The sequence below is a fragment of the Rhagoletis pomonella genome, unplaced genomic scaffold, assembly GCF_013731165.1.
Source record: "Rhagoletis pomonella isolate Grant_MI unplaced genomic scaffold, Rhpom_1.0 Rhpom_scaffold_00003, whole genome shotgun sequence".
NCBI classification, from domain to species: Eukaryota; Metazoa; Arthropoda; class Insecta; order Diptera; family Tephritidae; genus Rhagoletis; species Rhagoletis pomonella.
The window spans coordinates 95,086,248-95,102,500 of record NW_023458557.1 but is presented as its reverse complement, the minus strand read 5'-3'; the positions used below and the strand labels follow the sequence as shown (position 1 = coordinate 95,102,500).

Here is a 16,253-nt window from a genome sequence, read left to right as displayed (position 1 = left end):
AGCGTACGCGCGCACTGTTTTTAGAATAATGTCTATTGGGAGCCGCGAACTGCAGAGAGTTCGAAGCGGCAGCGGCAGCGCAACGAAAGTGAATGAAAATTATTGCATTTTTTCGTTTATTTATTTTTTGTGAGATTAAAGCATTACAAATGTTAAGGCAAGAGGTGAGCGAAAGACAAAGTGGACAGACAGCCTTCTTGTTGGTAAAGCAGATCTGGGCGCCCCGCTGAAGAATGTCATTAATGAAGATTTCAAAACAAGTATATATGTGACAGCAATAAAATGGAAGCAATAAACACAATAAAGTCTAAATCGTTAACAAAAATCGGGTAAAAAAATAAGTGTCGAAGGCTTTAGTGCAATAGGTACTTAAGTGCCGAAAAACTTCTTAAAATAAATTAAACGCGAAAAAAAGAAAAAGTGCCCCCTTTTTTCTACAAAAAACAGCATCCAATAAATTTTTAGACTTTTTAAAAGCTGGTAAGGTGAAAATTGCAACTTTCTGGAAAAGATAAAATTTTAAAGTTCAAAAGATTGGAAAATTTTCAATGTTTTTTTTTTTAAATTAAATTTTAAAAATTTATATATTTCTCTTTTTAAAACAACAAAAAAATAATAAAAGAGAAAATTAAATTAAGAAAATGAAAATAATTTATTTTAATTTTATTAATTTATCAAAAAAAGAATAAACCGATACATACTTAAAAAAAAATAAAAAAAATATTTAATTGCTTTTTTATATCTTTATTCTCAATTGAAAGCAAACATCTGTCAAGAATATTGAAATTAAGGACATTGTCTAATATCGCTAGGAATACAACCAAATGCACATAGCAATTACTAGTTAGCATTTTCTTTTTTAAGGACGTTACATTACTCGATATATCTAATTTGAATTTAGACAAAACACATGAAAATTTATTAAAAACGACAAAAAATAAAATAAGATCATAAAAATTAATTGAAATAAAAAAATTAATTTTTCATTTTAAACCAATAAAATCGAAAAATTAAAAAAATGGTATTAACAAAAAAAAAATAAATAAATAAAATAAGTTTCTAAAAAAAAAGTAAATTAAGAAATGTCTTTCTTTTATAAACAATAAAATCTAAAGATTTCAAGAAAATTTGAATTTAAAAAAAGTAAAAAAGAATTATTCTAAAAAGAACAAAATGAAATCAGTTCATAAAACTTAAATGAAATTAAAAAATATATATTCTTCCTTCTGAAATTCTAAAAAAATAATATCTAATAATTAAGAAAAATAATTAAGACAAAATTTAAATGTAAAAAGAAAAAAATACCTAAAATTAAAGTCAGAAATTAAATAAAATTAAAAAATATATATGTTTTATTTTTGAACCAATACAATCTAAAAATTAAAAGCAAATTTGATAAAAAAAGAAAACAAATCAAATAAACAAAATTAAAAAAAAAAACTGCTGCTCCAGGACTCCAACCCGGATCTATCGAATTACTTAAGATACAAGTACTTTCTGTCGAAATAAATTTTCACCACGCGTGGTGAATGAGAGAGCTTTGTTTCTAAGACTTTTGTGCTAGTTAGAATAACAAAAGTCTTTTGAACTATCTTGCCATCTGTCTTTCATTTGTCTTACAAAAACTTTTACTAACTTAAACAGAATTCCCTGTAAGTATTTGACCAAGATTGTCCTCAAATTTGTGGTGAACGTCTTAATGGTGTTACACAAATGGAAGGACCTACAGTTCTTTTCCACCTCCAAAAGGAAAATAGATTTTATTAAAAGATTTTTAATGGCAGTAATCCACTTGCTCGTGGAAAGGCGAAAGCTGTTTAAAAAAACTTATTTTAATTTAGATGTTGCTTGGACCATGGAACCCAGCTCCCGTGGAGTGGTAGCGACTTGTAAAAACCCGTTCTCGTCACAATTTATGATCATTTCCCAACATTTTTTCCCTTAAGGCCTTTTTAGTGGCAGATTAACGGATTCGGTATTATAATTTCTGTATAACATCGGAATTTAGGTTAATACCACGTTCTGACCGACATCGAAAACATGTTTTCGTTGCTGAAACTGGTTTTCGACCTAAAATTTGTGTTTTCGTCTAAGTAAAATCTGTCAAACGAAAATCAGTTTTCGCTGAAAACTACTTGAAAACTCACGTTCCACTCATTCCAAGCGATAGATAACAACTTTAAGTATATCGATAACAATATCGATAGCCACATTGATATCCACAGAAGAAATCTATAAAAATATCGATAGAAAATATTTAATATATCGATAAACAAGATGTCACTAAAAGTATGTTCACATATAAATATTATCTCAAGCTCGTTTTTTAATCACCCCGTTTACACAGGTAAATCTCAGATTATTAGCCGTAAAATTTTTTGTGCTTGTTATTGTCACATCTCCAGGATAAGTTATGTTTCCTCTCTGTGCCACCGTGATCACGTTTTTCTGCTATATTAAGCAATATAAATATATTTTAACTTAACATTTTATTAAAAATACCTTCACAAACCTCTTTTCCTTGCTAGCGTCCATTTTTGTTTACTTTTACATTTGCCATTTCTCCTTTTCTTCGCAAAAACAATCGATAAAACTAGGATGGACACCGAAAAGTTATCGGTTAAATATGAGATTATTTTATAAATACAGATTAACAAGGGACGAATTTTATTTGGCTAATCTCTTTTTCTAATTACACATTAGGGAGTTAAGCTCGAAAATGAGGATAATCTATTTATATGTGAACTTAGTATAACAATATCTGTGAACATATTGATAAAAATGTTTGTTACTATATCGATAAACATATCGATAGAAAATCTGAACATATGTATATTGATAAGTCACAAAAAATATCTGTCTTACAAGAATCTAAAAAATATTGAAATGCAGCACCTATTTTTTAACTGTTTAGACTGGGTCGCGAAAAAAGTTTGAAATTAACGATAATATCACACTTTGAGATCGAGGCATAAATGAAAAAGTTACGAAGAAATTTCGGGTTTCGCTGTTTTTAGGACTCGCCAGGGACGTAAAGTTTATGACCCCAAAATTTTAGTCGTTATTTTATGATTATTATTTTTTAGATTAACATTTAAACATTATTTAATTGGTAACTGTGTTAAACTAAGAGAAGCGCTGGGTGCTCACAACAAAGTGCCCCAGGCTGCTGATGTCCACTTCTGAGAGCTTTTCGGGAGTGTTGATGAAAAGCGCACCGAGGTGCCTAAACCATGGTCGAGCGCATTCCGGGCAGCTGCGAAGGAAGTGCTGGTATGATACCACCTTGTCTTCCAGACAGCGGCGACAGTTTGAAGCAGCTAGGACTTACCGTTGATTTTGACAATTTTTTTTTTGTTGACGGTGCCAATCGTTCTCTTCCATACGAAGTTTATTCGATGATATGAAGAAAATGAGCAACACCTTCAACAAAAAAAAAAAATTCTAAAATCAACCGTAAGTCCCAGCTACTTTAAGCGTGACTTCATTAAACTTAAGTTGAATGGGCTACAAAACTGCATACTCAAAATCTATCTGTGAAATCTAATTAAAAAGCTGGACATTTTTACATACAGGTGAAACTAATTCGTATAAATTCGTGTTAAAAAAAACCAAAAAAAAATATAAGAGGCAGAGATGAGCACCTGAGTTTTGTTTTATTCTGTAGCTAATACTTTCCTACGTAAATTATAATAGGCTTAAAAGCAGCATTCGTCAGCGTTTTGTTACTTTTGCATTTGACAACTCAAATTTTGTTAAAAAATAAACGAAAAAATACCTTTACATTTTTAATTCTTAAAAATTTCTGTTACAGTATTAGTTTTCACAAATTTTTTAACGTATTTTACTAACCTTCAGACGTAGAATCCATTTGGCTTTGTTCGATTTCCTATTCTCTAACTACTTTTATACGTTACTAACTTTTCGCTTTTTATTACAATAATGTTGTGCTTGGGAGAAGGTCACACTACAAATGAATATAAAGAGAGAACATAGCCCAGCAAAAAACACGATTACCACAGAAACGAAAGTGGAAACGAGCTAGGCGATGGGAATCGCTTACCGTTTCCCTTCAAGAAGGCCTTATTTTAACATGAGCATGTTATTGGAGGTAAGCCCTTACCCGCAGCATTACCTTCAAACGAAGGGAGGACGCATGGATAAACAGAATCCAGAGAACCGAACAAAGAATGCCTTACAGAGAAACTAATGTAGAATGCCTAGATAAGTACATACGTATTTATATTAAATTGAAATCAGAAAATGTCTTAAAAGGTTAAAATTAATTAAAATTTTTATAAATCAGCGTACATATGTATGTATTTAGGTATTTAGATTTTCTTTAAAATCGGTATGTACATACATGCATATTTAATTAAGCTTAAAATTGTACTTCCTCACTCTTGTACGTCACTTCATTGACTGACTTCAACTTCGCTGCAAATTGAACAAAGCAAAACATGATTTTTATGCGAGACAAATTTCCACAGAAAGTAACGGTAGAAAAAGAATTTTTGGATATTCATTCCATTTTTCAGCTGACTACGATGCAGCATTCTACTTTGCATTCCCCGAAATGAACCAAAGAAGCGAAACAAATAAAATATTGTAGGACATTCTACTTTGCATTCCCCGAAATGAAGCAAAGAAGCGAAACGAATAAAATATTGTCGGACATTCTACTTTGCATTACCTGAAAAGACGCAAAGAAGCGAAACAAATAAAATATTGTAGGACATTCTACTTTGCATTACTGGCAATGCCTAAAAGAAGCGAAAAAATTCGAAGGCATTACAACGCAATGCCTTCTAGAACACGTTACCACTAAAAGCGATTACCGATTTTTTGCTGGGAGGGTACAGGTCGTTACAGTGAACAGTTTTCGCTTCTTAAGTGATCCTTTTAGCCAACTCAATGTCAGAAAAGCCTATCTAGAAACTTTATTTTCTGGAATTATGGTCGCCCATCTGTCCAGCAACAGGCCGCAGTTTGCTAATGGTACTCCTATGCTCTCCCTGTCCGAGGTGATCAGCCCTGCAATTTGCAGCGATGTCGCTGTGCTCAGCTTCCAAATCAGTAAATCAGTTTTTTTTTGTATGGGGAAAAATGCCCAAGAGCGTCAGTAAAAAAACTCTCAAAAATCAACGGTAGATTATAGACACTTAAAACTTGCACTTTATTATACTGAAATTGAGTGAGCTACAAAACTGCATACTCAAAAAAATTCTAAAAGTTTAATATTTTGGTGAAAATTAGTATAAATTTCCTAAATTTTGTAAAAACTTTGAATTATTCATTTATATGCCATTTTATGCAGAATGAACTATATTTCTTTTAAAAATTAACGAAAAATTTTATTAACAAAAACATTGCGAATATTAAAAAAAAACACCGGACGGAAACATATTCTGGTGAGTGTATGTAAATATGTATGTAGACAATCATCCATGTTAAAACTACTTGAATATTGGCTACGACTTCCGGGCTTAATATATCCCACCACCGTAAAAACTATATTGATATCTATTGACATTATATTTTTTTTTAATTCTCAAAAATTGTAAACCCACCATCCTAACGACTGGGGTATACAACAAATATGTCTGTGTCAAACTGGTTCGAACATTCGGCTGTCATACAAAATGCAATTCTTACAACATTTTATTTGTTGTTGACAACTTACGCGCTCTCTGCAACGCTGTCGCGTGTATGCTAATATTTTCTGCTCTCTATTCACATTTATTTCTGCACAAAGCAATGAGTTTCTGTCGCTGAAAAGTGCACAACAACAATTTAAATTTTACTTTTTGGAAATATTTTTAAATTGTAATAAAATTAGGCAAGTTTCGGTGCTATTCATCTGCCCTTGTGGATCAATAATGGAAGCCAAAAATTGGCAATCTGTGCACCTAAATCACTTCCTACTGCACCTAGTAAAATTATTGGAATAAATGTCATATATTCGTATTTCCGTACGTATGTAGACATGTATGTACGTAAGTATGCCCACATATTTGTAAGTCTGTTTGTGTAAATGTTTGTCCACATGCATGCATAGATATGTATATATATATATTTTCTGTGCCTGCGAACCTATCAGTGGGCGCAGGTGTGCTCTTTTATGCTTCTCCTGCGAGTGTTTGCGAATGTTTGCGCTGTGAGACAAGTAATTTTTGTCGGCGTTGTTGTTGTTTTCGGTTACAAACGTATTGCTGACGCTGTTGAGAACTATATAAAATATACTAAATTATGAACTGTAAACCCAAAGGAATCGATTTGGTGTATATAGTGGCGGATGAACTCCAAAGCAAATAGGTGAAGATGAGAGTGGGAGAGAGTTGGCAAATGGTATTAGAATCTTGAATTATGGTGACCAGACAGAGAAATTTGCAGAAAGCATGAAAACACAGATATTTTTATATCAGCACTAAAAAAGGTTTAAAAGAACGCCTGGATTTTTCTGTGAACTGATTCGATTTCTATTTGTAAGCGACGTTCTATAAACTACTGATTAGAATCATTCTGTAGTAAACTTACAGGGTAAATCCATCTGATCTCTTGGTAGATTTCCTGAAATAAAAAGTTGTCATAGGGCGGTTAGCGTAGATGTGTAGAGTTTCTCGGAGTTATTTGTTGTGAGGCTGGATGGAGCGACCATTACGCTACTCATTAGCGCCATATTAGATTTTGATATCCGCTCTCTGGAACCCAATCTCACACCATTGGGTTATAATCCCGTGAGTTCAGCAATATGGCGGGCATAGGCTAGCCGGAAGTAGTGAAGTATGTGAAAGGTGGAAAGTCAGCCATGCCATGAACAAAAATTCCGACCCATTACACAAAATCCAGTCGTTAGACTTCAACTAACATTTTACCATTGGGTGTACGCTCATCGTAAATGCACTGAGAGCACAACAACGCCCACAGCCACAAAAGAAAAGTGTGTTACGTCGACACAACAATTGTGGTGGCTGCATTGGAAGTAATACAACGGTGCTTGGTTAGGAAGACCACAAAGGGTACGGGCTGGCTATGGCAGGCGTCAGAGGGCAAGAAAAACGGCTGTGAAGTAGCATAGGCGACTAACTGAATACAAATGAACCTATGCATGAACGAATCTTTGTGCAAATGCATGCAAAAGTGTGCCTGTGTTTGTACATACACATACATATATACATATGCACATATATGTGCGAATGACTGCATACAAAACTGGTTGTGGCACAAAGCGCTACAGTCACAGCAGCAGAGCGCTAAGCTTTAAAATGTATTTGTTGCAATGCACGGTGAGCGCGTGCCTTCCATCGACCAACCAACCAACCAACCAAACAAGCAACCAAACAACCAACCAACCAAACAAGCAACCGTACGACTAAACGACCTAGCGTCTATTACTATGTCAGATACTTGCTTGGTCTGGTTTGATGTCGCGGGAATGGTACTACAAAAGCTGATTACGTTGACGTTAGTTGTGTACGTGGATACGTAAAGCTCTGTCGGTGTATGCTTGCCACTGGCGAGAGGCGCGCACTCAGCTGAACATAATAATACCTTCATACAGTGGTTCTATAAAGTAGACGGACAGGATAAGTATACGATAACATTAGATCTATGCTTTTAAATTTTATTTATTGCCATTATATCTGCATGTACATACTAATAAATTTAGTAGGATCCGACGTAAAGCTGGAAACGGAAGTATACCGCGTTAGTGAACATGTCCAGCTTTGGATAAAAATTAGTCTGAAAAAGTCAACGGTAAAAAATCTGCGTAAACGAACTATCCGAAGTCCTTACAATTCGTCTTTCTAGAAGGCTGTTCTTCTATTGACGCAGTTATAGCGAAAGTAATATGTGAAAAGGTTCCGGAATAGTGCTACTATCGAATGCAGAATTGTTGTTACGCCAAAAAGGCCTTGATTTGACAAGGTAGCAAAATTTACGAGACAATTACGAGACGAGACAAAGACTGTTGCATTTACCCGGATCATGCTAATTGCTAGGTGACCCAAGCAGTGTTTTGAGATCCGTGATTTGAGATAGAGCTTACACATGATTGCACACCCAAACGGAACGGCATGAAAGATGGAACTCAGCTATCAATGGCCGTTAGTATTATAAACTTATCTCAAGTATTGAAGACTGGGCTAATAGAGTGCACTTAGAGCTTGGCATTTGCTGTACTCACAACGTAACTGGTCACTGCGAAACTTGTGTCTTATTAAATAAGCCTTCCAGAATTCTGAAGTATGTGACTTCATTATTTTACCTGTAGTTTAAGCATTCGCGAGGTATTTAACGAAAGTCCGAGCCTAGTACCAAAAATTTTACAATCCGAAGGGAACTGAAAAGCAGTATGTACAACAGCAGGTGCCATAATTGAACAACTAAGAGCCATAAAACGACTGCATTCTGTTAGATGAAGAGAATTAGCCTCACAGATCGACGTCACCAGTAGCTGATGCTCTGATACAGTGTTATTCACGACGAGCGAAGAGCCCCACGAACCCACGCATAAGACCCGCGTGAGGCAAAGGATACGAACTGAAGACAGAGATCAGTGCGAAAATCCTTCCCATGATGAAATACCTGACGGTAGTACCGAGAAGAGCAGATCCGCTGGTTCGGTCATGTACGAATGGACACCAACGCTCCGGCTCTGAAAGCATTCAACGCGGATGGAAACAGCAGGTGGAGAGGGACTTTGTTTCACACGGCATTTCCAATTAGCATCAGTTGACTCAGTCAATATAGCTTAGGTGGTCATAGCGCCAATCAAGAAGATAAGAAGAGGAAGTAGTACCGAGTGGAGAACCACATTTTGGCGACAGGGGGTTTGTTTGGGTTTAAGCCATACACTGAGAGTTTTGGACTAGGTTTTCTTTGCTTCCTCTTCGTAAAAAGGCAATGCTATTAATACAGCCTAGTGAGCTGGTTTTAATGCTCTGATGGACTTCTGAAGCTAATTATTTAAATGGATTTTAGAAAAACTGCCCCTTGCTACTGCATGCAAATTATTGACGAATTTTCAACGTACTTTCAATCGGAGGTTTGAGAGGTGGTTGCGAGAATGTATACCAGATCAGAGTCTACAAGTTTAGGTGAAACTTTCGTACCGTTTTCTTAGATGGATCAGTAGCTTAGAGTACAAAAGACACATCTGCGAAACAACTAAATGCAGAAAGCCTTTTCACCACACATATTTAGGCATATTCGAAACGCCAATTTGAGTTTCCTACCTGCGAAGGAAGAACACTTTATGTTATACTTCGTCCGATTTAATTTTTGAACCACTGTGTGTACGCAGAGAGCTGTATATGGTGAGGCAGCAAATAAAAAGTGTGCTGGTTAGTTGTTTGTAGCAAGCTTCTATGCTCATGCTTCAACTATTGCCACTGTGCTGACGCTCCCAAGCCAACATGCCCCAACCCCAGACTCATTCGTTAGTTGAACGTGAACGTGTGAGGTGGTGCGCCATTCGGTTCGGTCGCTTAACAGACGCCAGAAATGTTTGTTTGTTTGCTTGATTTTTTGTTTGTTTAGATATCGTGCGGTGAGCGTGAGAGTTTGGACTCTCCAAATGGTGTGGTGTTGATGCTTTGTGTTTATGTGCGAGAGAGCGCCAAGAAATCGGTGTACGCAGAGTGGGAGCAAACAGTCATTTTGATGGGGCAAAAGCGTTGGAGCTATTAAACTGAAGGGTGGAAGGGCAGCAAAAGCGTTGGTGCAAACATTTCTGATCGGTTTTTGCAGCTAAGCAAGCGCACACTCATATGCACATGCATACATACATAGTTGGAAGGGAAAGAAATACATTTCTACCTACTCAACAGTGCAAAATTCGACGCATTCGCAAATTTACTCCCGGCGCAGCGGTCAGTGCGTTATTTCGTTTGTGTGTTGTTGCTATGCATTGCCTGCGTCATATATGAACTTTCCGGTGACGCGAGTTCCCCTTTGCGATTGCATACACCATCGTCGTCGTCGTCGTCGTCATCGTGGTTGTGTTGGGTCGTTGGGTCGATATGTCGATCGGTCTGCAAGTGGAACTACAACATCTGCTCAATTAAATAATTTATAAAAGCATAGCAAAAAAAAAGTGAAGCCGGCAAAGGCAACAACTACAACAATCGCGAACAATAGCATTTGCGAAAATTTATCAACCACCAAGCAAGAAGAGGAGCAAAGCACAAAAAAAAAAAACAATGTTGAGCAGCGATTATGCCCGAAAAAAAGCACAAAAAAGTCTCTAAGCAGCTGCAACAGCGGCAGTTTGAAAATTTGTGAATTGTAGCAGCAATCGATGCAGTAATCGCAAATAGTGGTGCTGCAAAAACAACAATTACAACAAAATCGCCTCCTAAGCGCATCATCAACGCTGATTTCAGCACACCGCACAGCGTCGTTGTAATCGCCGCTGGAAGCTGTGACGCTGACGTAAATGCTGCTGCTGCTGCTGCCGCTCTATGTGTGTTGCCTAGGCAGTCAGTGGGACAGTAAGCCCACTGTGTTCAGTGTAGTCTGGCGTTGTGCGCGAAATTGTGAGGTCGTCTTTAGTGGGCGTGCGTGTGAAATTGTTTTCTAAATAAAAAAATCTAAAAAAGGGATTGCAGTAATTGGTGTGATTTTGGCAAAATAAAAAAAAATTAATAAAACCGAAAATACAGTGCCACGGAAAAAATATGATTCCAAAATTACTAAAAACACATGATGCAAACTAGTTTCCGCGAAATTAAAATCGTTCGAAATTCGAAATATGTTATACGAAATATAAAATTACGAAAAATATCAAAAGTCAAATAAATTCTATAGTGCGCTACTTGCAAGTTACACATTAGCAAACGCAATTTTTAATAAACATTCATTGAAAAGTTGTGTAAACAGTGATATTACATTTGGAGTTCTGCTATGAATTTCCTTCACATTATTTCTTTGTGTGTTACATGGTGTCGCCATTTTTTAAACATTGAACTGCATCCACAATTGGTTCAAGGAGTCTTCAACAGATTCGTGGAAACCGGTTGAATAACTTCCATACAACCTGCAACAGATTTGGAAGTCTACAGATGTTTGACTGTAAGTGTAAAAGGTTAAATTTTTTTATTAAATACCAGCGAATACCCGGCGTGCTTCACTGTGCACGTTGGGCTGTTTGATACCCGCATTGCCATATTTCATTTATTTTATCAATTTAATGTATTACAATTTTTCAAACAGGTGGCAACCCTCCTCAAAAATAGTTTCTTTTGACGGCCGTATTGCAATATTTACTTTATCTTATCAATTTACATAAAGTGCAATTTTTAAACAGGTGGCAACTCTCTAATTTTATATTTCTATGTCTTAAGCTAGACCTCTAGCAATACAACGGTGAAAAGTGCATTCAATTTTAGGGATTCGTTTTCAAGGGATGCGCGTAGACAAAAATTCTAAAAATTGTTGATTTGGCTTCAGTTGCTCTAATAAAGACCCCTCCTATTAATTTTGCTTTAATATCTATAATCTACAGATATCGGCCTGTTACAATTTTATTATATGTATGTATAGATTTTTAGAAAAGAAGCTTAGTAAAAGCCAGGCACTTAAAACAGTTTTTTTTTTTTTTTTTTTTGTGGAATTCACAATCGTGTTATCGAGTTTAAATATCAGTACTTCTACTTGGCTAGTTTTAACAGCCTTATTCTATATCACGAACGATAGGCAACACGAACTGTTCGTCTTTTACAGTTGCATTGCAATCTTCCTCGATGGTTCTGAGCTAAATAATAAAGTCAGCAACAAAAATCATTCTTCTAAATTGAATTAATGCTGTAGTTGTCTACTCGGAAAGCTTCGATTTAAAATCTCAGTGTAAAAAGACCCATCCCAAGGTAGAAATTCAAGGAAGAATGGATTTTAAGCGATTTGGAAACTCGATGCATAAAGAATGTAGTCTGGGTCCCTGCCAGAGAAATATTCCTAGAAACATCAGTGGCCTGGAAGCGAACTAATCTGTAGTCGTTTAATTCCATCCTGAATGCCGTCAAACAAACTAATCTCAAACGACCTATGGTCAGATTTGTTTTCATTGCTCGTCTCTGAGGTTGATTTTATCAACACAAACTGTGCAATGGAAGGCGTAATGGCTTTCCCTCTAATGATTTATATCGCCGATAGAACATAATGTATCTTTACAATTTGTAACTACTAGGCTGCAATATACACAATGCATTAATGTCTGACATCGTGTAAAAAAACGTACACGTTTTGAAATAAAGGACAAAATAGAAATATAATAAAGAAAAATAAATAAAGTCAAAGTAAAACATCATGAGAAGAGAACTCAAGCCCTTATTAGTGGGACATTCCACAGGCGAACATTTCGTTTAAAAAAAATATTATCCTTTATAGAAGCTTCATAGGTTTAACTTCGAAATTTTTCGGTGTTTAACAAAAAACTAGTCATTGAAAATTGCAATGAGAGGAGAGAAGTTCATTTATTGGAATCGGCTATATGTATTCTCAGCACATATTTAAGCCAATCATAATCCTACTCTCAATCGAATAAATCGCGGCCTCTTCTTATGAAAGTAACCTAAAGCCAGCTCAGCGAAGGACGGTTGAAAACCTCGACAGGAAACATGGCACACTTCTAGAGAATTTTGCAATGTCGACGGGCAGAGGAGCTTCTTAGGAAAAACACGATGTTGATGGAAGATTCGACCGAGAATTGTACCACATCAATCTACGTGGTGAATCCAAATCTTACTTTAGACCCATATTGTAAATGTTTGAAGCAGGAAGATGGTGACACCCTTACATTATTTTATCCTTGTCAAATTTTATAGTTTTCATATCCACAACTACACAAAGGAAGTCTTTAATTGTGGCGTCTGCTCGTTCGGCCTTTCAGTTTACCCAAAAATTACAATTCAACTAATCTAAATTGAAAACAGTCTCCCAATTTCATTTTTCAATTACTTTGCATAAATAATTCAATTTAAATTCTTACTGACACTTGGCGCGCACACATTATTGATTTGTCTACCCGTTTTGTGGTAATTGCTTTTCCGTTCCATTTTGCATGCTATATACCCATATATGTGCATAAAAAACATTTCAATATCCAAATCTTAAATTAACGTAAAACCGGCTAAAGTATAAATGAGCTAAAGTCCCATGCAAAATTTTAGTGAACTGCTGACTTAGAGAAATAAACATTTGTACGACTAAGTTAAATTATTTCAGGAAATGTCCTTCAATCAGCGCGCGGTGCGACAAATAAACGTTTAGATTTGCTTGAATAGCTAAGCTTTTACGTGCAAGTAAATATATGTATGTTAGGAGTAGTATATGTATGTTTATACATAGGTTGATATGATTTTTTATTTATTTTTGCGTATATAATGGCACAGAGGTAAACGTACTCCTCGTTGCTAAATTACCTCGCACTTTCCAGTTGTATGAATGCGCCTACCCAACGGTTGACGAACAAGGCAGCAAGCCAAGAAAACGAGCATTAAAGCCACTTGCGAGTCGGAATAAAGTTCGTGTGCCAATCAAGAAAAACAATTGCTGCCACCGCCACTCCCAATTACAAAGCATTCAGTGTTGGGTAAGTAGAGGGTGTTTGTGCTGAGGTAAGAGATATTGGCGTTGAACGGTGATGCCTATTCAAGATTAATCTAGGCAAAAGCTCAGTGTTGGTAATTGGAATTTTTGTTAGGTAAATATTTAATACTAGTGAGCCCGCGTGGCGTTAAAAGGCCCAAGTTGAATTTAAAAAACGTAAAAAATATTCCAAATTTTAAAATGTTAAAGTGAAGAGAGGTCTCGCAATGTGCAGGTTTTTAATTTCATCAAATTTCAAATCACCTTAGAAAAGAGCTCTTAATTAAAAAAAATAAAACTACACGCTAAGGTCATTAATTTGACCTCCCATTCGACAGAACTGTGCAAATTTTATGACTTAGTAAGATCGATATGACTTTTCAAAAAGGTGGTAAGCCTAGTCAAAGATATTTTCATACTAAAGCTGTCATAAATCTCTTTCGATTGAGATCCTTATCTTAATACTTCATAAAAATGGTTTATAAGTAAAGTAAATTCAACTTTTCGAACAGGTGGCAACACACTTCAAAAGTATTTTCAAACTAAAATCTTCTAAAATCTCTTTCGTCTGACATTGCGATGCACTTGTATTTCAATAAACTGATGAAATTAGTCGAATTTGATTGTTAAAACACGTGGGGCAACCCTCCTTAATAAAGGTCAAATAAAGAGTTTTCAAACACCTTTCGATTGATACCCATATTTTAATAGGTAATTAATTTAAATTAATAAATATTTTGAATTTAACTTTTAAACAGGTGGCTACACTCCTCCAGCAGCTCAAAAATAGTTTTGCTATTCAAACTAAAGATTTCTTAACATTCTTTCGTTTGACATCCATATTGTGATATTTCATATAACTTGTGTATAAGTTAACTAAATTCAACATTTCAAGCAGGTGGCAACCCTCTTCAAAATATACATATATTTCTTTCCCGATTCCCTTAATTAAAATTTAATTTAATATTTAAAGTTTATATTTATAGTTAAGTTAAGAAACAAAAGTTTTCAGAACCATTTCGATTGATACCCGATTTGTAATAATTTATTTATTTTTAAAAATAATTTGAATATAATTTTTTCAAGCGCTTTAATGTGACACCACATTTTGAAAATCCTGAACAAAAAATCCTTTCGCGTATTATATATATATATATAGATTTCGTACTTGCCATATATTTGGTACTTTCTATTTGCTACTTATTGCGGATTCCCTAATTGGAATTTGGTATTTGTTATTTGATGTTCAGCATATCGTATTTTCAATTCAGTATTTGGTATTTAGTATCCGGTGTTTTGTGTTTGGGTTTTCTGTTATATCTTTTGTATTTTCTCATTAGTATATAATATTTTGTAATTGGCATTTTTTTTGTATTGTATTTGGTATTTGCCATTCTATTTATTTTAGTATTCGAGTATTTGGTATTTACTTATGCTACTTTGAGTTTGCTATTAAGTATTTTCATATGCATATGAAAACAGGGCCTTAATTTCCGTATATTTTTTTTTTACCTGAGCCCACTGTACCTCATCAAATCATTTCTATATGCGACTGTTTGTACAAATGGGCAGGGCATTGGCACCAAGAGAAATCACTTTGTCATAAATTAAGAAATCTTGCAAATTTTCGTTTAACGTTTTTTCTCTCTGCTGCTCTTTCGGCTTTCTGCTTGTCATAAAGCAGACGAAAAAAACAAAACGGGCAATTTAATTTACCAAAGCTGAAACTGCAATTCTTAGTCTACTAGGCAGCTAGCAGGAAAGTAAAAAAATAAAAAATAAACTTCTGTGTTGATTCGAATGGAGTAGAATAGAAAGGAAACAACAGTAGGACGCCAAGTTCTCACTTTAATGAGACGCAATTGTTATCTACGACGTTTGTTTTTTGCTTACTCAATAACTTAGAAAAATTAGTTGTGTATCCTCATACATACTTACATACGCGGTATGCGCTTTTATATTTTCACATCTCTTCTATAACCTTAGGCTATAAGGATCTATCAAATGCCTGCAGCTGACAGCTGCCAACACCTACGCCAATATACTTTAGGACATACACATACTTACGTCTTAAGCCAATTTTCACAAGCTTTGATTCGCGATAATCTTTCTCTATTACGTTAATATGTCTTAATAATCTTCTTCACTCCATTAGTATGAGAAAGTTATTAATTTATTTCATTGGTTAAATTATAGAAGCAATGAGTGCCCCTTACTGCCGAAATTCGCCCGCTTTTCTAGCTTTTTAATGGTCCCGTAAATTTGTTCGCCTTCGTGTTCTTCCTCCGTGGTGTTCTTCCTCATATCTCCGTATTCATCTCCGTATTCGTCATCGTTTCAGTGTGGTCTTTGTATTCGTCTTAGTGGCGAATTCCAATTCCTCTCCGAATTCGCATTCTACGTATTCGTATTCGTATTCGCCCTTCTCCTCGTATTCGTACTCGTCTTCATATTCATTTTCATATTCCTGTTCCTCTTTATATTTGTCTTCGTGGTTGTCCCTTTATTCATATTTGGCTTCATCTTTGTATCCGTATCGGTCTTTGAGCATTCTTTGGTGTCTTTGGTTTCAAAATCGTTCAAATAAAACCGTCAAACAAAGACGGGTAAAACTTATGTTGGCATATTAATACATAGATATATAGAAACGGGGTATTCTCTAA

At 35.3% G+C, this 16,253-nt stretch overlaps 1 protein-coding gene across 6 annotated transcripts in view; it reads left to right on the top strand.

Moving 5' to 3' along the window:
- LOC118735860 overlaps positions 1 to 16,253 on the top strand; it is a 548,047-nt gene that overhangs the window by 122,140 nt on the left and 409,654 nt on the right. For 5 of the 6 annotated variants that reach the window (XR_004992653.1, XR_004992652.1, XM_036465841.1 and 2 more), the window contains exon 1: positions 9,434 to 11,076. The exons of the other annotated variant lie outside the window; for it this stretch is intronic. The gene's annotated coding sequence lies outside the window, so the exon portion shown is untranslated. Of the gene's footprint in view, positions 1 to 9,433; positions 11,077 to 16,253 lie in introns of those variants that run through there. 6 annotated transcript variants of the gene reach the window in all.